At 49.6% G+C, this 27,586-nt stretch overlaps 1 protein-coding gene across 1 annotated transcript in view; it reads left to right on the forward strand.

Moving 5' to 3' along the window:
- Nucleotides 1-4,043: 4,043 nt before the first annotated feature.
- The window catches only part of ATP23 (ATP23 metallopeptidase and ATP synthase assembly factor homolog), an 89,534-nt gene continuing 65,991 nt past the window's right edge, over nt 4,044-27,586 (forward strand). Inside the window, exons 1-2 of the mRNA XM_036867032.1 lie at nt 4,044-4,323; nt 6,173-6,261. The gene's annotated coding sequence lies outside the window, so the exon portion shown is untranslated. The remainder of the gene's footprint in view (nt 4,324-6,172; nt 6,262-27,586) is intronic.

Below are 27,586 nucleotides of genomic sequence, written 5' to 3' on the forward strand. Positions count from 1 at the left end.
GGACACTTCACCTCTCTACACTGTAATTTCCTCCTCCATAGAGACAATCCCTCCCCCTTTTATAGTTTACAAAGTACTTTCACATACATTTTCTGTCACATTTGATCTCTTATTGCTTCGAGGTTGACAGAGCAGATGTGCCCATTTTGTAGATGAGGAAACAGGGTTTGGAAAGGTTAACTGACTCACCTAAGGTCTCACAGCTTGTTAAGAAGAGGAGGCAGGACTAGAAGTTGTCTTTTTATCTATTTATTTATTTCTGGCCACGCCACGCGGCTTGCGGGATCCTAGTTTCTGGACCAGGGACTGAACCTGGGCCCATGGCAGTGAAAGCGCTGAGTCCCACTGGACTGCCAGGGAACTCCCTAGAAGTTCTCTTTTGACTTTAAGACTTGAATCTTGACACTTTACCTAGTTCCTTTCCTATCTATAAGATGGAAGAGATACCAGAACCTAGTCACTGTCCTTTCTTTTCTTTTTTGGTCACTGTCTTTTCTTGCTAAGAACTCTGACTGCATCACCTCCTCTGGGAAGCCCTCCCAGATACCCACTCTCAAGCCAGAGCTTTATAGCCTCCTACGTACTCTCTCAGAGCACTTAGCATCATTTCTTGCAGATAGTTTGCTTACAGAGTTCCCAACCAGAAGATGAATTAAGACTGTATTATTCATTTTGGATCTAGCATAGTGCCTGACACAGAGCAGGCAGACTTTCTTTATGTATTTGTGAGTCTATGTCTTAACCAGTGCTCTGAACCAGGGTTTCAGTAAGACACACAGCAAGAATACATTTTGTATTGTGAGATAACTGAAACAAAAGTTTCAAAAAACAATACTTACCCTTGCTATGTGCACGCACTCTGATACTTTCTATTTATTGTATTCTTTTTTTTTAAGATGCTGGTCATGGCTCTCTAAATGGATCTCATGACCCACCACCAGGCTGTGACCCATAGTTGGAACCACACTGCTTTCTTCTCTGTGTGCTGTGGACGCCTTCTGTGTGTAGGGCTCTAGCTGTCCCTGAAAGATACAGAGGAGGTGGCCCTCAAGTACCTCTTGCTCTGAGGTCAAAGAAAGTTTCATTTTTAAGAAAACACACAGAACCCTTCTAAGACCAGAGGCACAGGGGTGCTAACAGAACCAAGGGCAGAGGGGTGAGATGATGGAAGGTCCCTGTGAAGCCTGGTGAGGACCTTTGTGCCTCCAGAAACTACAAAAGCAATGGCAGCTTTACTGGAGCCTGAAACACAGACAGGCAGGGCTTGCACTCTTGATGCCATGGGCTTCTCACTGCTCTGTCCCCAGATTATAGGTCTTTAGCCCAGAAAGCTGTCTGGGGTCATGATGGGCATCTTTCCTACAGTTAAGGGGGTTGGGGAAGTGGGAGGCCTAACTTCTGCCTCAAACAGCCTCATAAATACCCTCCTCCCTCCAGGCCCTGGGCCAGTTGCTGGTTGTGTGACTTTGGGTGGGCCCTGTTTAATTAGGTTCAAGGGTGACAGCTGAGGCCGGGGCTCTCTAGGCCTAACACCTCTCCCAAGAGAAAGCTTACAAACTATCTCTGGTCACCTACCTGTTTCTTCCCCGTATCTTACCTTTACCTCTACCGGAAGGCTGTTGAGAGGCAATCTGGAAGCAACAGCCCCTTCCTGCCCTTACCACCACCTGAATGCAGGCAGTGGGGTAGTGAGGGTGTGGCTCAAAGGAGTGCCATTCCTGTCTCCCATGGCTCCTCCGGTTGGACTGGCTGTTCCTGAGCCAAGGTTTGGGAAAGGGAAATAGCTGAGGGAGCTTCCTCCATGGGAGGTGCACGCTTGCTCCAGAACCCTGCCCCTTTCCCCACAGAAAATAAACACAGGGTTGGGCCGAGACAGACCTTTCTTGACCCTCTGATGTCATTGAAATGTTCCATTAAAATGTTTTAAGAAAATTTTTATTACAAACAGAACACATCCATGTTCTTGCTTTCTCTGATTGTTCCTGCAGAGTCTCAGTTCCGTTTTGTATTGTAACTGGGAAGGTGGGGTCTCAGCACCAGGGTTCCGGAGCCCCGTGCCCTCCTGTCACAAGGCTTTTGACTGGCTGTTTCAGACAAGGTCCTGGGGGTGAGGTGGGGTGGGATGAAAGACAGATCTGGTGACAGTGACTGAACAGTTGTGGGGGTGCCAGATGTGGAGGCTGGGGAGGGAGGGAGGAGCCAGTGGTGGTGGGTATAGATTCTACGTAGAGTAGCCCGGGGAACCTCACTGGGGCTTCAGATTTGGGATGATGCATTCGGCAAGGTGCAGGCATGTTCATCATCCCAACCTTACCACTTAGTTATTGAGCCTCTTGATTTAGTTTCCTCATCTTAAAATGGGGATAATGATAGTACCTACTTCATAGATCACTGTGAGGATTAAATGAGATAATATGTGAAGCGATGAGCGCCCGGAACACCGGAGGTGCTCAATAAATATTACTCTCATCATCATCAACCTTGCCTTCTGCATCCATCATCTGCCCAGTTCCCCACGCCAGAAACCTGAGGTCACTCAAGACTCCTCCTCCCCACTCATACCCACCCCCCCAATCCATCCTGAGGCCAAGTGGCTCTTCCCCTTGCAAGTATTTGTCAGGCCTTTGCATTCTTCCCACTCCCACTACCACTCTCTCAGGGGAGGCTGGCAACAGGCTCCGCATCAAGCTCTCTCCTCTAGGGCCCAAATCCAAATCCATCCCCAGCTCTCCTAGAAGATGCAAATCTGATCCTGGCTATATGGAATGATTCAGCAGTTCCCCACGACTTTCAGAACAAGCACAGATGCCTGGCTCTGGCTCCTGGTGGCTTACCCCACCCATCTCGCACACCTTCCCCACACTCACCCGTGATTCTGTCCGGAGGAACGAGGCACCTGTGATTCTTTGGCACCGTGTGCTTCCACGCTTTTGCAAAGGCCGTTCTTTCTGCCTGCGTGCCCTTCCCCCTCCGGTGTGTGATGACTCCTCAACCTTTAAAATACAATTCAAGTGCCACCTCTTCCTCAAATCCTCCCAGGTCCCCAGCGGGACTTAGATGCTTCTCTGTGCTCCTGTAGTTTCATTCTGGTTTACTTGACTGTTGCCCCCACTCCAGAGTAAGCTCCTTTGAGGGCAGGCACTGTCTTTTTTCCTCCACTCCCCTCATGCCCTCACAGAGAGTGGCAAACAGTAGGCTCTGTTGGAAGCCAGTCCCTATGGGCACTTTCCTCCCGGGGCACTGCTGGTCTCCCAGGCCACTGAGCCAGGGAAGCTCGGAGGCAGGACGCCAGCCTCCTAGACACTTTCTCCACCACCCAGGACAGGGAGTCCCAGACCCGGAGCAGAGCCTCAGAGCCTGACGGCCACCACAGGCACAAGAGTCTGGGACTCGGAAGTCTGGTCACATCTAACCCGGGCTTTGCAAACGAGGCCGGAGCCGACTGAGGCTTGGTGACACCGACAGACACACCTCGCCCAGCACTCAGAAAGGGCGCGTGCCGTGGACGAACCCGCAGCTGGGTAGACCCTCGACCCTCCCACCCCGCGGGCAGTATGCGAGCGTGTAAGATAAGGACAAATGAAACTATTTGGGACAGGAGCCGCCGGGCCTGGCCGGGATTTCGGCCTCCCTAGATCCCGGTTCCTCGGGAGCACGGCCTCCCCCTCCCCCCACCTAGTCCTGGGAGGCCACGTGACCTGCGCCCCCAGGAGCCACTGATCGCCTGGCTCCGTCCCTTCTCCTAAATAGGGAAGCGACAGGAGCAGATCGAGTTTCTCGACCCGTATTTACAGGTTTCCTGGACGAAGGCAAACCACCTCCTTCCCTCGCTCCTCCAGCGCGCGCACTGGGGAAAGGAGAGAAGGGCCCCCCTCCTGCGCCCCACCCCCACCCCTCCAGTCCTCCGAGCCGCGGGTGCGGCCACTTCTTTCTCCCTCCCTCTTCCCTCCCTCCCTCCGCAGGCGCTCCGCCGGCCCCTTTGGGGGCAAAGCTGAGGTTGCCGCATTCCAAACCCCGGACGGCCCTTTGAGGTCACGTGGCGCGATGGGGGTGGGGCGGCAGGACGCCCCTGACCTAGGCGGGCGACCTAGAGGCTCTGCAGTGAGGCGGGTCCGGTGCCTTCTCCCCAGACCTCGTGGAGGCCAGCTTCGTTTGGGGAGTGATGCCAGGCGGATTTTTACCCTCCAGCGCCTACTGTGTGCCTGGCCCACGCTGAGCACTCACGCTTCTTACCTCCAGGCCTCCCTGCACCCAGGCAGGGGCCTCACGCCTTTCCCATTGGAAACACTGGCCGGGAGTCACCAAAGCAAAATGGACAGGGAGGTGAGAGACTGGGTAGAGCCAGTCGCTTAGTTTATGCCAGACGGATCTTTGTTAGGCCCAAGTCAAGAGCTAACCGTGTCCCCTCTGCTTAGCCTGGGGCCCAGCCAGGCCTCTGAGAGCTGTACTTTGGGCCCGGGGACAAGAAACTAAGAGGGGGTTGCTTTCCTTCCGGCTGTGCAGACAGTCTCTAAACTGCTTCCGTCACTTTTAGTGTGAACTCAGTTAGAAATCCCTTTAGTGGAGCTGAACCTGGTCCCTTGAAGGGCCTTGCTGCTTTATGAGGTCAAGGCAGGAGTGGGTAGACTGGAAGTTGAGGCACTGGCCACAGCCAACTTGCCTGAGAAGTTTGACCTTGTAGGAGAGGGAGAGTATAGAGGGTAGAATGGAGATGACAGGAGGGAGGCATATTTTGGATGGAGGGGGAGGTCTGCATTTGAATATTTATTACTCTTTCAAATCTTTATTGAGCTCTTACTAAATGTGAATCACGTATTTAGCCATTTGCATGATCATTGACTATTTTACCAGTCACAGGTCCTGACCTGGAACTAGAGTGATTATGAATGAGTTCCTGTCCTCACTGAGCTTACAGTCTAGTGGGAAAGCTAAACAAGTGAGGGATATGTACAGAGCAGTGTGCTAAGAGCGACAGTGGGGACGCAGAGTTGTAGGACAACACAGAGGAAGAGCATTTAGTCCAGACTAGGGTGGGAAGGAGGATGGCTATGGAGTAAGTGTTATCTCAGCTGAGGGCTGAAGTTTAAAGTATCCTATATAGGTTGGGGTGAGAGTGGAATAGGAAAGAGTAACCTTCCAGGTAGAGGGCGTGGTGCATGCGAAGTCCCAGAAGCACGTTCTGGACACTGACAGTTCAGTAGGGCTGGAGTACAGCCACCCTGTGAATGGCCGACAGAACAGGAGGAGATGGAGAGAGTGCATCTGGGAGAAGAGGGCTGAGCTGATGAGTAATGCCCATCTGGGAGGGGACAAGGATGGGGAGACCCTTGCTCCTTTGAGTCTACACAGAGTTCCTCAGGCATTCTGTAGTGGAGGATGTGACACCTCCTTTTATAGTTGCTTTATAAAATTAATATTTATTTTTATCGAGCTAATACAAACACATTGCTTACAAATCAAATCATTCTAAAGGGCTTGTAAAAACAGAAGTCCCACTGGCCTTTCTCCCAATTTTAATCCTACTCCCCAGGGGCAACCGCTTTCAACTCGTTTAGCTGTGTCTTCTGGTATTTCCTTCCTTATTTCTAAATATTATATGTACTGCCATTCTGGGTTCATTTATCTAATTTGTTGACTCCTTGTCTTGGTAGATGAGGGTTTTGGTTCTCTTCCTTGCTTCTTCCCTTCTTCCCACCCCCATTATGTTTATATCACAATTTAGGGTTAAATCCATCTTCAGTGATCTCATTATTGACTTTGAAAATATTGTTTACTTTTGAGGCAAGTATGCTGGTTCCATTTCCTTTTCTAATATAACTTTTTGTTGTGTGCTCTGTTTACATTTCCTTTCTTGTACTACTTTTTTGTTTTTCCTGGAGTTAATTGCCTCATTTTTTATTTGCTTGGTTTTCTTTGAATCTCTGACTCCATCTTCCCACACCCTTCAACAGCTCTGTAAAACGCCTTCTCAGTACAGTTTTGCATATGGCCAAACCTGTCATATAATCTTATTGGTTCTGTTTTGTTTCTCCTTGGAGACATTTGTCCTGCGGTGCTCCATCCTTCTGCTTTTCTCTGGATGCGTTGCTCTTGAGGCCTGTAGCACACCTGTCACCCTGGGACTTCCCATGGCCAGTAATTAAGAATTCACTTTGCCCTTTTCCTCTTTCAGGGACCCAGTGTCTTCCTCTTCCTCGGTTTACTTCGTTGTTTGGATGAAGCACATCCTCCAGTAGCTTCCTGAGAAAGAATGCCTGGGAGGTAAGAGTTTAGAGACTTTTGCCTACCTAAAATGGCTTTATCCCACCCTCACTCTTTCTTCCTTTCCTTTCCTTTCCTTCCCTTTCCTTTCCTTTCCTTTCCTTCCTTTCTTTCTTTCTTTTTTAATATTTATTTATTTGGCTGCGCCGGGTCTTAGTTGCGGCACGCAGGATCTTTGTTGCATCATGTGGGATCTTTAGTTGGGGCATGTGGGATCTTTAGTTGCAGCATGCAGGATCTAGTTCCCTAACCAGGGATTGAACTCAGACCCCCTGCTTTGGGAGTGCGCAGTCTCAACCGCTGGACCATCAGGGAAGTCCCTCCCTCAGCTTTTTTTTTTTTTTTAGAAATTCACGTTCTTTTTTATTTATTTATTTATTTATTTATTTAGGACTGTGTTGAGTCTTCGTTTCTGTGCAAGGGCTTTCTCTAGTTGCGGCAAGTGGGGACCACTCTTCATGGCGGTGCGCGGGCCTCTCACCATCGCGGCCTCTCTTGTTGCGGAGCACAGGCTCCAGACGCGCAGGCTCAGTAATTGTGGCTCACGGGCCCAGTTGCTCCATGGCATGTGGGATCTTCCCAGACCAGGGCTCGAACCCATGTCCCCTGCATTGGCAGGCAGATTCTCAACCACTGCGCCACCAGGGAAGCCCCCTCCCTCAGCTTTTGATTCCACTCCTTCTTCTCCCCCCGACCCCCCGCAAAGTCCAGAATCTCTCTGTTTCAATACTGTATCTCTAGTATCGATCTTCCTGTCTCCTGCATGAGTGGGGAAGGGAACACAGTAAATCACTTCATTGCGCTGGGTACCATTGAGTTTCCTGACGATCAAATTGCACTTTAAGTAGGTCTTTGAACAAGCCCCCAGCTTTTAGACCCCTGCCTTCTAGTTTACTGACTCCTTCCAATTCCTAGCCTCTCTGAGGGGAGAGTCCACTTGCTTCTCGTGGGCATGTGCCTCTGGATGTTCTGGGCCTGCCTTTCTTGCCACTCTCCCATACACTTTCTGTTTTCATACGATGTAGTTCAGGATTATTATTTTTTTAAATTTTATTTATTTATTTATGGCTGCATTGGGTCTTCGTTGCTACGCACGGGCTTTCTCTAGTTGCGGCGAGCGGGGGTTACTCTTCGTTGTAGTGCACGGGCTTCTCATTGCGGTGGCTTCTCTTGTTGCGGAGCACGGGCTCTAGGTGTGCGGGCTTCAGTAGTTGTGGCATGCGGGCTCAGTAGTTGTGGCGCACGGGCTTAGTTGCTCCGCGGCATGTGGGATCTTCCCAGACCAGGGCTCGAACCCATGTCCCCTGCATTGGCAGGCGGATTCTTAACCACTGCGCCACCAGGGAAGCCCAGTTCAGGACTCTTAATATCTCCTAGTTTAGTTGAAGGTGGAGCTTGGGTTTCTGTTTCTGATTCTCCTTGTTTTGAGGGTGATGTTTTGAGAGAAAAAGGGGACAGAAAGGGCTGTAGTCCACCATCTTGTGACCACAGGTCTGAGATGTCTCCCTGAGGTGGACAGTAGAGCCGTCTGTGCCTGACACTGCTGCTGCTGCTGACAAAGAGGGAGGGGGTTATCTGTAGGAGGAGGTGAGCAGGGGAGGAGAGGAGCTTCCGAGCTTAGAAGAGCTGCTGTAGGAACCTGATTGGGAGGCCCCCAGAGATAATAAGGATTACTGGGCCCCAGTGAGGCCTGGGTGAGGTGAGACTGAGAATCAGTGGAGAAGGCAGCAAGGAACAGGGAAGGAGGTAGTGAGAGGCAGGGAGTAACCCCTAGCTGGGAGGGAGAGAGTGAGGGGCTGGGGGGCGCTCTAGAATGGGGACAGGGGGGAGGGGAGAGGCAGTAAAGTGACTGGCTTTGGGGCAGGCCATTCGCCAGCAGGCAGAAGAGGATGAGACAGTCTTGATAACCACTAATCAGATGTTGATTATGTGCCAGGGACTGAACCAAGTTCTTCGAAGCAGGCTCAGAGGAGTGGGCAGCCGAGAGGAGGAGCAGAAAGAAAGGAGTTTAAGGTCAGAGAGGGCGGGTCTGAGGCTCAGGTTTGAAGGTGAGGCAGGTCGGAGTGACAGTGGAGTCTTGGGTCCAGAGGTGGGAGAGCCGCTCAAGGGCAGAACCACCAAGCGGCCCGTCCCTGAGGAGGGCGAGATGTGAGGTGGGGGGAAAGGGCTGTGTGATTGCTCAAGTCTTCTGCAGGAAACGCGGTGGGTGGGAAAGGCCAGTCATTTCAGTCATCTACATGGATGGCCTCTTGGACACGGAGGAAGGATAGAGTTTTTAAAAGGGAGGGTGGTCACTTCAGTCCACTTCAGTATTTACTGAACTTCCATGTGACCCACCTTCCCCAGGTTACATAGCCTGGGGGTACAATCACAGTAAAGTCACTTGAAGTATACAGCCTCTGGCTCTAAGCCCTAATCATCCAGCTCTCAAAACCCCACGGGCTGTTTCCGGGGTCTTAGAGCTATTCCACGCCTGCTCCTTGTGTGGCCGTTCTATTCCATCTCACGGCTGTGTGCTGACATCACCCTTCCTGGCCATGAATGCCACTTCTGTCACTCCTCACTGTGCAGCCCCAGAGCTGCATCAGCCAGAATTCTGTGGTTACAGGCCACAGAAACCAACTCTGGCTAACTTAAGCAGAAAAACAGTTTATTGGAAGGTTATTGGGCAGCTCACAGATTCAATAGCCGCTCCCTACCTTTTTTTCTGGGCTGGTAAGCCTTGATTTTGTTCTGGAATTTACCTGCCCTGTACTCAGGGAAGGGGACCCCCCTCAGCCACAGGCGATGAATGTTGATAAATCTAAGCAACCAGTCAGTGTGCTTCTGCCTCCTTGCCAGTGATTGGTTTAGGCCCAGGCATGTGATACAACCCTGGTCAATGAGACATGAGGTGGGAAGCCCACTAGGCCAGGGGTCTCCATAGAATCACAGAGAAGCTGACTGGAGCCTTGACCTTGTTGAAGGTGGAATCAATCCTGTCTGCCTCTGAAAAATGATATACTTGTTCATTGTTTAAGCCACTTTTAGTTGGTCTTCTGTTGCTTTCCACCAAAAGGTCCTAACCGACACATAAGACACTGCCAAGTATCTTTCCCTGGTAGCCTGGGGTGAAGGAGGGAAAAATAAGCTGATGGCTAAGGAGGAGGATTGATAAGTTTTCAAAATAAAGGAGACTGATGCATCTTTTGAAGGTACAAGAATTACCTCATAAATAAGAATTGACTAAAAATGCTAGAGAGAAGGGGAATAACTCTGGGAGGGGACCACCAGTTATTAAGTAGACATTTACTATATACCAGGCATTGTGAAAGCGGCTGAGATGTGGTGATGAGCAGAAGACAAGATCCCCGCTCTTACGGAACTTTCAGTCTGAGTGGAGCAGAGAGACAATAAGCATGTAAATAACACAATAAACAGGATAAGGTAATGGAAGGTAATCTTAGGGGGGTGGTTAATTTTGATAGATGGTGGTCCAGAAAGTCCGCTCTGAAGAGGAGACCCAAAGGGTGGGAATGAGCCAGCCACGTGAAGAACCATGTGGAGATTCCAGAAAATGTCTCAGGGAGCAGCAGTTGGCTCTGTCCTGGCTGGGAATTCCAGAAAGGGAAAGACATGGCGGCAAAGCTTGCCTTGGAGGCTCACTCGGGCCAGGAGTGACAGAATAGCTGAAGACATGTATTTTCCCGGCTCTGCCGTGGACATTAGCTCCCCTGTGACAGGACAGGCTGGGAACCGAGGTGTCATTGACTTTCTAGAGGCTGAAAAAGTTTGAATGCTGTATTTTGAGAGAGAGCCTGTGGGTTGAAGGAAAGACACTTGGGGCCAGCAGGTGACCCTGGTGCTACCACCTGTCTCCCCTTGTCCCTCCAGTCTAGAGTCCCAACCTGTTGCTCTGTTTTAACACGTCTTAGTTCAGACTGCTGTAACATGATACCATAGACTAGGAAGCTTATAAACAAGAGAAATTGATTTTTCACATTTCCATTTCCAGATCAAGGTGCAGGAAGGGTCAGCGTCTGGTGAGGGCCCGCTTCCTGGTTCGTAGATGGCTGACTGCTAGCTGTGTGCTCACGTGGCAGAAGGGGCAAGAGAGCTCTATGCGATCTCATTTAAGAGGGCACTAATTCCATTCATGAGGGCTCATGATCTAATCACCGCGCAAAGGCCCCACCTCCTAATACCATCACATTGGGAGTTAAGATCTCAGCATATGAATTTGGGCGGTGCGGTGGGGGGGGGGGGTGATGGATGGACGGGGACACACACACACACACACACACACACACACACACACCTTTAGTCCATAACAAACAGCTCAACCAAATCAATAAGCACTTCCAGAGTGTTTACTTTTTGTGTAGCTTCTCCTGGGAGTTTGTGTGGGGTGGATACCACAACAGAAAGATAAAACCTAACCTCAAGGAGCTTGCTGGTAAAGGATTCAAGAACTCTGCATCTGAAACAACTAGAAAACAATTTATCAGCAGAAAATCAAGGATACCTCATCGGGTTATATACCACGGTGACCATCACAATCCCCTCACTGTCTACTGCAGTGGTGACACCCTCCCAGCCTAGCACCAACGGTCCCCTCTCCTCACCTACTGTGCCCTTCTTCCCCCAGGTTTAAGGGTGACCTATTTCTTACTGAGCTTCCCCCACCCCATCCCTTTAAGGTGATTCATCAAGTTGGAGCCTGATGCGTGATTTCTGTTCATCCTGTGCTGCCTTCCTCCAGTCTCCTGGGGATGTGAAGAAGGAGGAGGGAGGGACCAGTTAGCTGGATTGAGATCCCTTTGCCCAGAGGTGACAGTGCCACAGTGGGGCTCTTCAAGGGCCTATCCAGCAAGAGGTCCTAGTTTGGGGGATCCTGAAGCTGAACAAATAAGAAAAACATTGAACACGTTCCTTGTTGATCTGTTGAAGAGGCAGACCACTAACAATTTTCTTGTGCTATCTCATTAAATCTACACAACAATCCTATAAGGGTGGCGGAGGGGCGCGGGGGGTGGTTTATCCCATTTTACAGTGGAAGAAACTAAGGCACAGACAGGCGAAGTCACTGTCCTAGTCAAACAACTAGTGGGTAGTGCAGCCAAGATTTGAACCCAAGCAGTGTGACTGCAGGTGTCCATCCCTGTTTGACACCACAGTACACACTGCCAAACTGGCTCATTCTAGGAATTTCCCTTCTCCTTGCCACAATATTAAGAACTGAGCTAGAGGCCATTCTGAGCAAGGACCAGTTCCCCTCCTCCCTGTGTGAGGAGAGGGAGCTGGGATCCAAGAGAGGAATTCCAGAAGAGACACTGCCATTTGGGCTATTTTTCCTTAATGTTCCCCAGGCAGGGAACGCTAGCTTTTGATTTGCCAGGTGTCTCTCTGTTCTTCTAATTAACGCCAGGGTCAGCTTGTAGCCGGAGCCCTGCCTGTAGCTGGAATCCGTGCCCCTGTGGCTCAGGGGCCAGTTCCCTGTGAGAGCAGGAGAGGACAAAGCAAGCCCTAACTCGGGGTGGAGCTTCCTGTGATGATGTTCCCTTCGCCTCGTCTATAAAAAGCTCCAATCTGATCTACCCCATTTATGGTGGAGGCCAGGGTGGCAGAGTGTGCGGGAGGAGGAAGAATCAGGCTGAAACAGCCCCTCTTTGCCTCCCTGGATTCTCTTCCAAAATGCTGGCAGCACTGCCAGTTGGAAAATATTTTTTTCCCTCCCTTTGTCTTCTTTCTTATTTAAAAAAAAAAAAAAAAAGCCATCTGGTGTCAAATTCACTCCTGGCACATCATAAAGGGTAGCACTAAAAATGTCCCTGAAAAACTAAAAGCAAAACCACAGCAGTACACATGGGATTTAATCTCAGCATCCTAGAATTTCAGAGTTGCTAGGGGCCTCAGAGATCAAACCGTTTGTTGCACCGAGAAGGAAACTGAGGCCGGGAGGGATTAGATCACACTTTCAAAACTGTTTATTTAGTGCCTACTCTGTTCATGGCACTCTGCAGGCGTGGGGGGCTAATCGAGATCATAAAAGACAAAAACCTCTGCCTTCCTGGAGTTCTCAGTGGGAGGTTCTTGCCTCTGTCCTCGGGCCTGCCTCTGCCACCGCCCTTCCCAAACGGCCCGGCCATCCTAGCCCCGCGCTGCACCACCGGGCCGCGTGGTTGTCACCTCCAGGCCGTGGGCCGGCTTGGGCCTGGGGCGGCCCAGCTTTGCGCGCCGCACCCGGGGTTTTCACGGGGCCAAGTTTGCAGCGCGCTGCCCCAGCGCGGTCCCCGGCCGGCCGTCGCTGTGATCCTCCCGCCGCTTCCGCCCGCCGCCGCTGCGGCTCCGCATTCCTCAGGGTTGAGCAACAACTTTCCCTCCGAAGGCGGCTGGGCCGGGGCCAGGCGCCCCGGGCAGCTTGCGCTGGGCCCCTCGCGGGGCACGGCGCGGGTCGCCAGCGTGGGCCTCCTAAGGGGTGCGGTCCGCTCTCCGGTACCTGTCGCGGCGCCCTCGGCGCGGAGCCCCGTCCAGAGCGCGGCGCCACAGCCGCCGGCCCTTCCCCTGGGAGCCGAGGCGGGCGCAGGCCGGGGACGCTCCGCGCTTCCTGCCCGCTGCACCAGGACTGCCTAAGGACCAAGCGGCTGCGTGGGCCTGACCCTGGCTGAGCGCGCAATGTTTGCCTCGATTTTTTACTCCAGTTGCGAAGGTTCTTTGACGACGGAAGGAGGAGGGTTTGTAGTAACTACAGAAGAGAGGTCCTAACCCACTTCTTAGTCTGAATCTAAATATTTACAACAATCGTATTAATGCAAGCACTTTTATCCTTTGAACACACTTTCATGCCCACTGAACTTAAGCATATCTCTGGGAGAAAGTTGGTTTCTTACTGCTTTACTCATGTTACAAATGAGAAAGGCCAGGCATGTAGTTCCATCTCTAGTCAGAAGCCAAGAAGCAGCCCAACTCCGCGCACAATCCGGGGCCACCTCAGACCTCCTGACTCTCGCTGGTCAAAGCAAGCCCTTCCTGGACCCTGATGTGACCCCGAGAAGAACTGGCCCAGCTTTTCAGTGCTGGGGGCTGAGTGTTGGAGCCTGTAGGGTGGAGTGGGGTTAGACAAACAGATTAAGCTCTAGAGTGTAGACTAGTGAGTTTAGACTCACTAAAATGTAAGCCCCAGGATGGCAGGGATTGGTTCTGTTTTGTTCACTGCTGTAACCCCGACTCTGCAAACAATGCTTGGCACATAGTAGATGCTCAATAAATATTTGTTGAGTGGATAAATGCATACAGCAAAGGTCTTCAGATTTCTAACTAAGAATTAAACATATATCCCACTTTCTGCACCTTTACCTTCCCTTTGAACTTTTGCTTTCTCTCTCTTTCTGCCTCTTAAATCTTGAACTTATGTTTTAAAGGTTTTTGGGGTTTTGTTTTATTTTAATATATTTGGAATAAGTTTAGACTTACAGAAATGTTACAAGGTAGTGTAGAGAGTTCCCAAATACTCTTCATTTTACCTAGCTTCCCCTAAAGTTAACAACTTCCCTAACTGTGGTACATTTGTCAAAATGAAGAAATTAACATTGGCGCAATACTATTAACCAAACTGTTGACTTCTTGCGGATTTCATGTTTTCCACTCATGTCCTTTTTCTGTTCCAAAATCCAAATCCAATCAGGGATATCACATTGCATTTAGGGTGTGAAGCTTTTTTTTTTTTTTTAAAGAGTTTTAAAAATGTTTAATGTGGACCATTTTTAAAGTCCCTGTTGAAATTACCACAACATTGCCCCCGTTTTATGTTTTGGTTCTTTGGCCCCGAGGCACGTGGGGTCTTAGCTCCCCGACCAGGGATCAAACCCTTCCTGCATTGGAAGGCGAAGTCTTAACCACTGGACCGCCAGGGAAGTCCCTAGGGTGTGAAGCTTTTTAATATGTGAGCCAGGTCTCATTGTGTAGGGTCTCTTTCCTTGGCAGTGAGGTAGGAGACAATGTCCCTTGTCACTGGACTGAGCTCCCTGTCCTGGGAGCCAAGGAAATACCTTGAGCCCTGGATTTCCTGAGAGTGCTGCTAAGGGATTCCTTCTGGGCCTGCCTGCTGGATCTGGTAGCATCTGGTTCAAATCCAGACCCCACTGGGTCTCCCCTCCCTGCCCCCTTCCCTCCACCATGCACATACCTGCCAGAGAATAGCCATGCTGCTCCAGGTCTGCATTTCCTTTGGGACCTGACTCTTCTCTATGCCCCTCACTATCTGGCAGCCATTCCTTGGTCTTCATGAGGGAGCAACCCCCATACACCCCTCCCCAGCCTCAGTGTTCCTCTTTCTCCATTCTGGAGTCGTCTTCCAGCCTGAAACCCTCAGGACGACCTCTCTCTTGAGCTGTGTTACTTGGTCACAGCTCACCATCCAGTGAGCCTTGGGATTAGAGATGAGTGAAGTGAAACAATCCATTTATTTGGTCAGCCAGGATTTATGGAGCATGGCTGGGTCACAAAGACGAACAATTCTGGTGTCTGCTCTCCAGGATCTTACCATCTGGAGGAGGAGACAATGTGAACAAATAATTGCATAATGGGGACATGCCCTAATGGAGATAATGTGTGTGCACAGTTGTGTGGCAGGAAAGGGGGCAGAGCCCAGCTGCTGGGGTTGTGGAGGACCATAGGGACAGCTTCTCAAATGAGGTCATGCTTGAGATGGGTCTTGAAAGATGGATAGGAAGTGGTAGGTGCCCAGAAAGTGGGCAGGGAGAGGAGTGAAGAAGGGCATTCCCAGAAGGATTGAGAGCAGGTGTGAAAGCGCAGGGGTGTTTGAGAGCAGGGCATTTTCGGGGAACTGCAGGGAAGCCCAGCGTGGCTTACCCTCAGGTGGTTTAGGAGAGGGTGGAACAATAAGGGCTTAGGTGCCATGGTAAGACGTTTGAACCTCGTTCAGCAGGGGGTGAGGGCTACGAGTCAGTTTACTTCTTGGAATGGTCACTTGGGCACTCTGTGGAGCCTGGACTGGAGTTCAGGGGCACCTGGTAGGTGGCTGCTACAAGAAACCAGTCAAGAAGCAATGGGGTGTGAACTAGGGCGGTGGGTTTGGGGCAGAGGGAACAGACACCAGAGAAACTTAGGAGGCAGGACTTAGTGACTGGATGGCAGGGGCGGTGGTGAGAGGTGGGAGGGGTTAAGGGTGCCTTCAGAGCCCTGGCTTGCAGGAGGAAGGAAGGGAGGCTCAGGGGGCTGCTCATCAGACAGGTGAGCGTCTTTTATTCTTTTATGTTTTTATGTTATTTATTTATTTTTGGCTGCGTGGGTCTTCGTTGCTGCGCGCGGCCTTTCTCTAGTTGCGGCGAGCGGGGGTTACTCTTCGTTGCGGTGCACGGGCTTCTCATTGCGGTGGCTTCTCTTGCTGCGGAGCACGGGCTCTAGGCACGTGGGCTTCAGTAGCTGCGGCGCACGGGCTTAGTTTAGTTGCTCCGTGGCACGTGGGATCTTCCCGGAGCAGGGCTCGAACCCGTTTCCCTGCATCGGCAGGCGGATTCTTAACCACTGCGCCACCAGGGAAGCCCCAGATGAGCATCTTGAGTGGGGGCCAGGGATGGGGTGTTGCACAGATGGGCTCGCTGGACCCCCAGCTTCACTGCCCAGAGGAGAACTGTCTTAGGGATGGGAGGCAGCTGCAGAACAGGCCAACTGAGGGTTGTAGCTCCCTCAGGTGGGTCAGGGAGACCTGACCTGGGAGGCATTGGCGGGAGGGTGGGGGAGTGGAGAGGAGGGGCACTGAAAGAAATGGCGTGAGGGATGGAGAAGGAGGGCAGTTTGGTTCAGGGAACTGAGGGAAGGTCACCATGTCATTCCAGTTACAGAGCCAGAGCAGGATTCAGCATCCTCCTGGAATCTGAGAATGTACCACCTGGGGACAAGGAGGTCCATGGGGCCCTGAGAGAATGGTCAGAGGCGAGGAGGCGAGCAAGTGTTTTAACCCCACCCCCCAGCTTTGGACATGTCAGGACCTGCTGGAGTTGCGCAAGTGGCTGGAGTTTAATCCGAAGGCTGATGCCTCTGTTTGCTTGTGGGAGTGGCAGAGGTACCTGAAAACACCTGTGTGGACAGTTTATGCAGCTGGAAGGGACCTGTGGCAGATTTCTAGTAACCGCCCCACAGAAACCCTGATTCTCAGCTGAACACTGTTGAGAACTGTGAAGGTCTGAGATTTTATGCTATTTACAAGCTAGCAAATTAGCCCCTGTGATAGTTGCCGGGGAGCTGAGACTCCTGGATCAGAGATGAAGGGCAGTTTATTACAGCAATAGCAGTAGAAGAGTATCAGCCTCAGTTCCCATAGGGCTTCACAAGGATGGCCAGGTGATGATGTCAGGACACACAGTCAGTAGCATTTCAGGAGAGGAACCCCGAACTTGGGGAACCCAAATCTTTTATAACGGGAAGTATGCTTGCCCTTTACTCTAGAGGAAGGCACTATATACCTTCTATGGATGTTCACTATATCCTGGAAATGATAATCTAAAATGGAGGACAGTCAGTGCTTCACTTGCAAGATGCGCAGAAATGGAATAGAACCATGGAGAATTGTCTGCCAGGAAACACATGGCCAGAGAAAACAAACAACACATTTCCCAGCCTCTCCTTTTTTTAAATGAGAAGTGTTGGATACAGAAGCCTATAGGTAAAACAGCCCTAATCTTTTTTTAAAAGATTTATTTATTTAATTTATTTATTTTAGGCTGCGTTGGGTCTTCATTGCTGCACGCAGGCTTTCTCTAGCTGTGGCGAGTGGGGGCTATTCTTCGTTGCAGTGCGCGGGCTTCTCATTGCGGTGGCTTCTCTTGTGGAGAACGGGCTCTAGGGTGCGTGGGCTTCAATAGTTGGCACGCGGGCTCAGTAGTTGTGGCTCGTAGGCTCTGTCGTTGTGGTGCACGGGCTTAGTTGCTCTGCAGCATGTGGGATCTTCCTGGACCAGGGCTCGAACCTGTGTCCCCTGCATTGGCAGGTGGATTCTTAACCACTGCGCAATCAGGGAGGCCCCCAGCCTCTCTTGCAGCTAGGTGTAACCATCTAACTAAGTTGTGGTCTATTGAGTGTAAGCTTTTGTGTGGCAGCTTCTGGGGAATTGCAAAAAAAAAAAAAAAAAAGGGCTGGCATATGCCCTGCACTTCTGATGGCTGGAATGTGGATATGATGTTGGAGTGTGAGCAGCCATGTTAGGCCAGGAGTGGCATGTAAGGACTAAGGATGCCAGAGTAGCAGATGCAGGGGGCCTAGGTCTCTGATTATCTTTGGACTTCTTTACATGAGAGAAAAAGAAACTTCCATCTTAACTTTTTTTTTTTTTTTTTTTGTATATGCAACTAAACTTGATTCTAACCGATACAGGGCTAGCACAGAGGAAGACCAATGGAGGATTAGACTTGTCAACAGAGAGAAGGGTTAGGGCACTTCTCCCCCTTCCTTCTGCCTCAGCCTCATCAGGGACAGGGGGAGGGGATGCGGAGTCACCTCTGGCTTGTTCACCACCCACCGGTGATGCCCCATTCACAAGGGGGCCCAGGCTGGCCACGCGACCCAGCAGCATCCTTTCGAAGGCAGCAAGCGACAAGCTGGCTCCATTCACAAACCCTGTCCTCCTTTGAAAACCAATCATCGTGCGAAGCATGACTGGGTGGTGGCCAGCGCTGGCCCATCTGTCATGCCCTTTCAGAGAGCCAGGCATCAGCAGCCGGCCTGGGCCGATCCAGCCCCTCTCCCTTTGTACCCCAGGGACACGCACTGTAACGAGATCACAGTGCCTACTGAATTATTCAGAGCCGCCCTGAGTGTCAGTGTTATTATAAACATGCAGATTTCTCCGGGCTCCGAACTTCCAAATCTCCAGCAGCCGTCTCCCTCCAGGATTTTTCATCGGCTGCTTTGTGCCTGTGATTTCAGATTCCCCAGGCCTTGACGGCCTAATCCGCCTTTGACTAGCTCCTACCTGCCGCCAGGCATGAAGGCCTCGGTGCCCTTTACGCACCACTTCAGGCCCCATTCTTTGCTCAACAGCCAGTCCTCACTGGCACCCCAGCAGCCGGCCTCTTCCCTGTCTCCTCCCGGCTTCACCGCCCAGGTTGGTGACATCAGACTCTCCCAAGTGCCTGCCTGATGGGGACACGTTACTAACAGCATCCTCCGCTTCCGCGGGTCTCCGTCTCATCTGTGTCCTTGTGAGGCTTTAAGCCTCTGGGTCTCCCCTCCCATCCCCGTGTTCTAGCTCCAACACAATCTTCCCCTTCCCCACAAGTCCCAGATTCCCGGTTCTCTCTGGAGTTGGTCTGGAGAATACCCCCCAGCTGGTAATGAGGCAGAGATGGTAACGCACATTTAAGAGTAATGAAATGCAGTGATATTTCAGGCCTGACAGACCTATTTCTGGCAGCCTTAGAATTAAAGTGTGAGGCTTTGTACTGCAGCTGCTACTAGGAGCCTTCAGAGTTTTTCTAAAGATGTGAATAAAGCTTGCAGGGTTTCAGCTCAGATCTCTGTGGCTATTTATCCTGCTGATGCTTTCATTGTACCTTTTTATTTGAAATTTTAGAGCTTTTAGATGAAGGAAACGCAGCAGCAAGTGCAAAGCATACAAAATATCCTGGTGGAGGAGAACGTCCCGGTTTTTCTCTCAATTGTCCGTGACAGCTCTGGGGAGGAAGAGGGCTCACAGGGCTTCCCCGGCGTGGCCTCCATTTCCCCTTGGAGTGGGCTCCACCTGGATCCTTGCTCTGCCACACCAGGGAGCGGGGCCTCGTGAGAAAGCTCTAGGAGGGAGTCCATGCCACCAAGATTGATGGGGCCGGTGCAGCCAGCCCTCCCTCACTGCCTCACTGCTGTGTGAGCTGAGCCTATGCCATTCGTGGTTGGGGCATGTAGCAGAAGGGAGTAGATCCACTCCGGGCCAACAGTGAGACCTCACTCTGCAGACTCCAGACAGGAAAGGTGGCCTGCTGACCCCTGCCTCGGCACGCAGCTCCATCCTGCCAGGCCACCAGGAAGGCTGGAACCATTCACGAGGAGAGGCTACAGAGGGCAGTGGTGCCAATTATGGGCTCTGCCGTCAGACCAACCTGGGGGTGAACCCGGGCTCTGCTCACCAACTGCAGTGCCGGGGGCAAGCCACTGACCCTTCTGGACCTCAGTTTCCCCACCTGTAAAGTGGGGATAATGATGCATCTATCATTCAGGTCCTTGTGATGTATTAAGGTACCTGGCACATCTCAAGTCACAGTATCTATTACTAATACGAAAGTTACCTCAGTAGTCAGGATAGCTAGGTTTCCTTCCTAACTGCCACTCGTGGGTCAAGTCCCTTCCCCACCCTGGGGCAGTGGAAAGAGAAGGGGCTCTGGAGTCAGATAGAACCAGGTTCCAACCTGGCTCCTTCATTTTCTGGCTTTGTGAGTTGGGCAGGTTGCTTGACATCTCTGAACTCCAGTTTCTTCATCTGTCAAAGCAGTGATAATGAGTACTCACCTCAGAGGGTTGAGGTGGGGGTTAAATGAGATCATCTTCGTAAAGAGCCCACCCAGTGCCTGCCATGTAGTAGGTGTTGTATAAATAATGGCCCCCTTCCCTCTTCCCTTCTCCTCCCTCTGCTTCTGTTGAAAGGGGAGAAGTTTTAGATCCAGAATTTCAGAAATTCTGTAGGACAAATGACCCAGAATCCTCAACTGGTAGATGATGAGAGAGAGAAAGAGGGAGAACCAAATGGAATGTGTGGACCTTATTTGGATCCTGATTCAGACAAACCGACTGGGAGAAGAAAAAGAGACCATGAGGGAAATTTTGCTATTGGTTGGATATTCAATAATGTTAAGTAATTATTGCTAATTTTTTAGGTGTGATAGTGGTATTGTAGTTACTCTTAAAAAGAGTCTTTATCTTTTAGGGTATATACTGAAGAAATTACAGATGAAATAATATGGTAGTTGGGATTTGCTTTAAAATAATTGAGTGGACTGAAGGCGGGGCTGGGGCGTAGATGAGGCAAAATTGGCAATCCGCCATGTGTGGATAACAGTTAAAGCTGGGTGACGGGACTTCCCTGGCGGTCCAGTGGTTAAGACTTTGCGCTTCCAATGCACGGGGTGCGGGTTTGATCCCTGGTTGGGGAACTAAGATCCCACATGCCATGCAGCGCAGCCAAAAAAAAAAAAAAAAAAAAAAAGCTGAGTGATGGCATATGGGGGGGTTGGTAAACTATTTTCTCTGCTCTTGTATAAAAAAGGCAGTGATCCTTTCTAGATGGGAAGTGTCTCTTCCTGTACATCCTTCCAGCTCTTCCCTTGCTTCAAGTCCACCTTATTGCGCGCCTGGACTATTATGACAGCCTCCTCCTAGAGTCTCCCAGCCTTTGGTCTCTCTCCCTTCCAATCTCCTTCCCATTTTGCTGCCGAAGTTATCCTCCCAGAACACAGATCAGATCATGTTACTTACCTGCTTAAAAATCTTTCGGTAACTCCCTACTACCAATAACCTACAGGAGTATAAAACCCTTATTATGATACACAAAGCCCTTCCCAGTCTAAACTCAGCCTTTCTGCCCAGTCCCAATCCCAGCCTGATCTTCACCCCTCATGAAGCCAGGCTTTGGTCACACTGGCCAGGCACTTTCAGACCTCCGTGTCTTCTCCTGTGCAGCTCTCTGTTTGGCAGGCCCTCCCACCTCCCCCCTAACTTCATCTATTAAAGGCTAAATTATTTTTCAAAGCTCAGTTTGAGTGTCATTCTTCCTTCATGCTTTCTGGAAGTCTTTGCACTGTTCACCAAATATCTGTCTCTCTGCCTTCTGGCATATGGCGGGCTCTCACTTCCTTGGCTCTCTGAGGTTGGATGGGGCCATGTGACCAGTTTTAGCCAATGGGTTGTAAGTGGAAGTCACACATTTCACTTCTGAGCCAAGAATTCAATTGCTAATTCAAAATCCTCCCAAGCTCTCTTTCCCTCTGGCTCAGCAATATCCAGATATCTGCTGCTCTGTCAGGCTGGGTTCTGGCGTGAGCGTGGCGCTATGGAGCAGAACCTCCTGTCCACCGTGAGGGCTAAATACGTGTGGGAGAGATAAATCGGAGGGGGTGTTTGTTTCTTCAGCATAACCTAGTCTATTCTGACTGATAATTCTTCCCTCTGTGATGTAGAATCAACTGTGCTGTCCTCTGTATGTTTGCACTATAGTCCTGTGTGTGTAACGTGTCTAGATGATACAGCCCTTCAGGTCAGGAATTCTGTTTTGCGCTGCTTGTATTCTGGCCCCCAGCACTTAGCATGGTGACCTGCAGAGCGGAGGTGTGAACCGAACATCCAGCAGTGCAGAGCTGTGGTTGGTGCAGCTTGTGGGGTGGGTCGTGCAGGGGTTAAGATGTGCCATCCTTACGAGGGGCCCCCACACTCATTCGTCATGGGAGTCGTGATGGTTTGGAGATGGAGCTGGGATGTAGCTTGATGTTCTCAATGGATGCTGTGCCCAGCCCCAGGGAATGGGTCATGACCGGTCTAAGCCAATCATAATCATCGTCTTCCCTTGTGCTTATGAGTAGTTCACACATGGGCAATTACATGGTCCAGTTCTAGACAATGAGATGTAAGGGAAAGTCTTGTTCTCTCCTTGAAAAACAGAAAGAGATGAGAAACACAACCAGTCTGTTTGGAGTTTGGATTTCACTGAAAGCAGAATCTGAGAAAGGATTCAAATGCTAATGGTTTCCGTGAGAGGGGATCCCAGGGAGCAGAGGAGAGGGAGAAGAGAGGGTAGAGTAGGGAGAATGAAACAGGAAAGGAAGACAAGCCAATAAAGGGTGTACTTTTGAGCTTGTTGCACTGGGGCTTAGTCCTGCTTGGGACCCTCTGAGGGACATCAGAATTGTCCCTCCGTATGGCGGGAGGCTGGGGCATTTACCCAACCATGTTCATTGGCTGCTGGTCACCCCTCCTTTTCCTGGAACTGGATGTTCACTGGTAACTTCCTGGTGACCAGAATCCAGTGGGCATCTTGCTATTCAGTTGCTTCTTTGCTGTGTTTGTCCCCCACTTCCTGCTCCTGAGCTCTCTTCTGCCCTGGTTTCTAGGCCCAGTCTTCCTCCAGTGCTTCTCTGCAGCCTCTCTGGCCACCTCTTGGTTTCCTTCCCAGGCTCCTTTCCCTTTTTCCACTCTGTAGACATCTCCTAGATTCTATTCTGGTCTTCCCCACTTCTTCTACCTACTCTCACTGGGCAAACTGATTCATGAAACGGTTTCACCTGTTATTGTTGTGATGCCAGCTCCCAAATCTACACCCCCAGCTCTCTCTCCTGAGTTCTGCAGGCATATATCTATTCAGCCAACCAACAAATATTTATCGAGCAGTTTTTTTCTTTTTTTTCCTTTGGCCACGCCGGGCGGCTTGCGGGATCTTAGTTCCCCGACCAGGGATTGAACCTGGGCCCTTGGCAGTGAGAACACCGAGTCCTAACCCCTGGACCGCCAGGGAGTTTCCTTTATCCAGCAGTTTGAATCTGCCAGGAGTTGGGATAAAGCAGTAGACAGGAGCTCACCTTCTAGGAGGGCTAGACAATATGGAGCAGTAGACAAAATCCAAATAAACCAGATGATTTTAGCTAATGGTAAGTGCTATGCAGACAATAATACAGGTCCGTGTGATCGAGCGTGTGCGTGTGTGTGCGCATTATTTCAGACTGACTGCTTTGAGGAGGTGGCATTTGAGCAGGGATCCTGTTGTTTGTGGTTGTGCAAGTGCAAAGGTCAGAGAGAACTTGCCAGTGTATCTGAGGACGGATAGGAAGGCCAGAATGGCTGGAGTGACGTCAGCACAAGGCAGTGTGGTGAGAGATAAGGTCAGGAAAATAGCAGGGCCGGGCCAAGCAGGGCCGGGTGAGCAAAGTTTTAACAAGATCCCCAGGTGATGCTTACATGTGCTTTTGCACACATTCGAGAGCAACTGGGGGAGATGGAGAAGGGAAGAGATGGGAAGAGAAACTTCATTTAAGTTATTCTCCCAGGGAATTCCTTGGTTGGTCCAGTGGTTAGGACTCAGTGCTTTCACTGCCGGATCCCTGGTCGGGGAACTAAGATCTCCGCCAGCCTCGCGGTTCGGCCAAAAAAAGAAAAAGAAAAGAAAAGAAAAAAAATTATTCTTCAAAATTATCTTGGGAATTGTAGAACACAGAGAAGTATAAAATACTACCACACCCTCCTATGAGTCCATAGACAGCTTCAACACCATTAACTTAATTTAACAAAGGAAACTGAAAGTAGCAGCCAGGGATGTAGGAGGAAAACCAGGGAAGTACTATGTCCATGAAGCCTGTCAAAGAGAGAAGTCATTGGTGGCAAATAAAGGCAACATGGTCTTGTAGGTTTATTTTAATTTTAATCTTTTTACTCAAGTATAGCTGATTTTCTTTTTTTTAAAAATTATTTATTTATTTATTTGGCTGTGTTGGGTCTTCCTTGCTGCGCGCAGGCTTTCTCTAGTTGCGGCGAGCAGGGGCTACTCTTCATTGCGGTGTGCGGGCTTCTCTTTGCAGTGGCTTCTCTTGTTGCAGAGCACGGGCTCTAGGTGCACGAGCTTCAGTAGTTGTGGCACGTGGGCTTCAGTAGTTGTGGCTCACGGGCTCTAGAGCGCAGGCTCAGTAGTTGTGGCGCACGGGGCTTAGTTGCTCCGCGGCATGTGGGATCTTCCCAGACCAGGGCTCGAACCTGTGTCCCCTGCATTGGCAGGCGGATTCTTAACCACTGCTCCACCAGGGAAGTCCATAGCTGATTTTCAATATTGTGTTAGTTTCAGGTGTGCACCATAGTGATTCAGTATTTTTGCAGATTATACTCCATTATTGGTTATTACAAGATAATGGGTATAATTCCCTGTGCTATACAATATATCCTTGTTGCTAATCTATTTTATATATAATAGTTTGTATCTGTTAATCCCATACTCCTAATTTATACCCCCTCTTCCCTCTCTGCTTTGTAACCGTAAGTTTGTTTCTATGCCTGTGAGTCTATTTCTGTTTTGCATATACATTCATTTGTATTATTTTTTAGATTCCACATACAAGTGATATCCTACAGTTTTGTCTTTCTCTGTCTGACATTTCACTAAGCATAATATTCTCTAGGTCCATCCCTGTTGCTGCAAATGGCAATATTTGGTTCTTTTTATGGCTGAGTAATACTCCATTTATATAAATATACCACATCTTCTTAATCCAGTTGCCTGTTGATGGGCATTTGGGTTGCTTTCATGTCTTGGCTATTGTAAATAGTGCTGCTATGAACATTGGGATGCATGTATCTTTTCGAATTAGAGTTTTCATTTTTGTCCGGATATATGCCCAGGAGTGGAACTGCTGAGTCATATGATAGTTCTATTTTTAGGGAACCTCCTTACTGTTTTCCATAGTGGCTACACCAACTTACACTCCCACCAACCGTGTAGGAGGGTTCCCTTTTCTCCACATCCTCACCAACATTTGAGAAGCCTTTCTAAATTTCTCAAGGCAAACTTAGGAGCACCTTCTTTTATTCCCCTGGTTAATGTTACAGTCCTAACCTCATTTTGGTAACACCATTTAGGTTTCTGCTCCCCTCTACATTTGGCTATAAAATCCTTGTTGGTTGCCTGCCCAGCAGCCATTCCCTCCCTACTGCCACAGTACATGGTTCCCCTTAGAGGATTTCACCCATTCCCAGCCCTGGGATTTGGGTGGGATGGACTCTTATCCCCAATTATCCCTTAGCTACTCAGCACACTGGCCACAGGGGCTGGTTCAGGGGTGGGTACTTGACCCATTTCAAGGGAATGAGAGAATATGAGCCTCAGGACTTGTAAAGCAGATGCTAGAATGAGGATATGAGTCAGGAATTGCTGTGGCCACTTTATGACTGTATGAACCTGGAGCTGATGGAAGGCCTGAAGCTGTATGAAACATGGTGATGAAACCACCATGAAAAGCTGAGTGGGAGAGGGGGAACAGAGCCCTTGGTGACACTGTATGAACTCTTGCATCAAGCCTTGCTCAGAGCCAGCTCTTCCTCTGGACTTTAGAGTAATGTGATCCAATAAATTTTCTTTATTGTTTAAGCCAGTTGAGTTGGATTTTTGTTTATTTCAACCTAAAAAGTCCTAACTAGTACAGAAATTAGTACCATGAGCCAGGGGTTTCAAGAGGCAGCTCCCCCCTTAAATGATTCAACCCTAAAATTATTCAACCCAAGGAGGTAAGATGAAGGGCAGTAATAACCCCTATATCTTGGGTTAAGAAACTGGCAGTCTGATACAGCTAGTTATACAGTTTCCTGTTGTATCTTGGGATGCAGCTCATGTGCCTACTGTGGTTATAGCAGCACATTATTTAGTAGAGAAATTTAGAGTGTTGGATAGGGTTAGCTCCTTCTTGTTGCTATTGGTAAGGTACTATAAAAAGGTAAACTTATGTTCAAACTAGCCTACCCAAAAACAGAAAAGGAAGAAAATAGAGCTTTGCTAAGAGAAGCTCTTTCTGCCTATGGTCAAAAATGGCTAAGATTCTGGAAACTGGAAGGACTGTAAAGCCCCAAAAACTTTGCCCCAGGTATATGAGTATAAGCAGAAGCAGAGATGGGGGAATATATCATATGAGATAAGACTGGGACAGGGACTTCCCTGGTGGTCCAGTGGGTAAGACTTCACGCTCGCAATGCAGGGAACCCGGGTTCAATCCCTGGTTGGGGAACTAGATCTCGCATGCATGCCGCAACTTAAGAGTCTGCATGCAGCAGTTAAAAAAAAAGATTCCCGCATGCCGCAACTAAGACCCAGCGCAGCCAAAATAAATAAATAAATAAATAAATATTAAATTAAAAAAAAGACTGGGACACACATGATGTCTGATTCCTAGCTCTTTACTAAGTACCTCCTGGTTTTCATTCCAAGACAAAGGGAACCATCAATTCCATTAGATATGTAAGTGGGATATAGCCTACAGGCAAGGACCAGACTTGGGGTGCCTCTCCAGTTGTCCTAAGGTATAGCTCAAGATTAAATATAAGGCTGAGTGTCTGGGAGAGCACTAAGGCCTGTTACTTAGAGAAAGAAATACCCACACCAGACTCCAGACCCAAAGACTAGTCTCAGCAAGATTTCTGGTTTTATATACTAGCTCACAGAATCCACCAGAAGCAAACAGACTGGAAGCCTATCAAGGGAGTTATGGTGCCAAAGAAACTCTAAGCCCAGATGCCAATGGCCAGAGACTTTTCAACTCCTAACAAATTTCTTAGGTTTCCAAACCCAGTGAATCAACCTTCATAGGGATAAAACATTAAAGCAGTATTTCTTTCTTTTTTTTTTTTTTTAAATTAAGGTGTGTACATTGTTCATTTATTTATTTATTTATTTATTTATTTATTTATTTATTTATGGCTGTGTTGGGTCTTCGTTTCTGTGCAAGGGCTTTCTCCAGTTGTGGCAAGTGGGGGCCACTCTTCATCGCAGTGCGCGGGCCTCTCACTATCGTGGCCTCTCTTGTTGCGGAGCACAGGCTCCAGACGCGCAGGCTCAGTAATTGTGGCTCACGGGCCCAGCTGCTCTGCGCCATGTGGGATCTTCCCAGACCAGGGCTCGAACCCGTGTCCCCTGCATTGGCAGGTGGATTCTTAACCACTGCGCCACCAGGGAAGCCCAAAGCAGTATTTCTTACACTTTTATGTATATAAGAAGCTTATTAAAAATATCAATTCTTGGGAATTCCCTGGTGGTCCAGTGGTTAGAACTCCATGATTCCATTGCAGAGGACCCAGGTTTGATCCCTGGGATCCCTGGTCAGGGAACTAAGTTCTCACAAGCCGTGAGGTGTGGCCAAGAAAGAAAAGAAAGTATCAATTCTTGGGCTTCATTCCTAAAGAATATGATTCCTTCTGTCTGGGAGTGAGCTCTGGCATCTGCATTATTAATAAACGTCCCTGACGGTTCACATGCAGGTGACTGGGAACCTGCACTTTGGGAAGCATTGCATTTAGGGAAATTATTAAATTCCTTACGGACAGCAGGACTTCTTTTGTCCTTGTAGCATCTAGCACTGTGTAGGGCACAGAATGGGAGCTTGGCAGGGCCTTGCCCACTAAACCTGAAAAGCATGGGTATCCAGAGCCAAGGTTGATGTGGGAAGTGTGCAGACTGTGATTCCAGAGACTGATCTGCCCAGAGTCCCCGCTCCCCGGCTCCTTGATTCTGCTTGTTCCTCCTGCTTTGCACCTATTGGGGTGGCCTTATCCAGACACTGAGCTGGCAGTGAATATGTCTGGGATCCTCTGTCAGTGCCCCTTG

This window comes from Balaenoptera musculus, chromosome 10 (assembly GCF_009873245.2).
Source record: "Balaenoptera musculus isolate JJ_BM4_2016_0621 chromosome 10, mBalMus1.pri.v3, whole genome shotgun sequence".
Classification (NCBI taxonomy): Eukaryota; Metazoa; Chordata; class Mammalia; order Artiodactyla; family Balaenopteridae; genus Balaenoptera; species Balaenoptera musculus.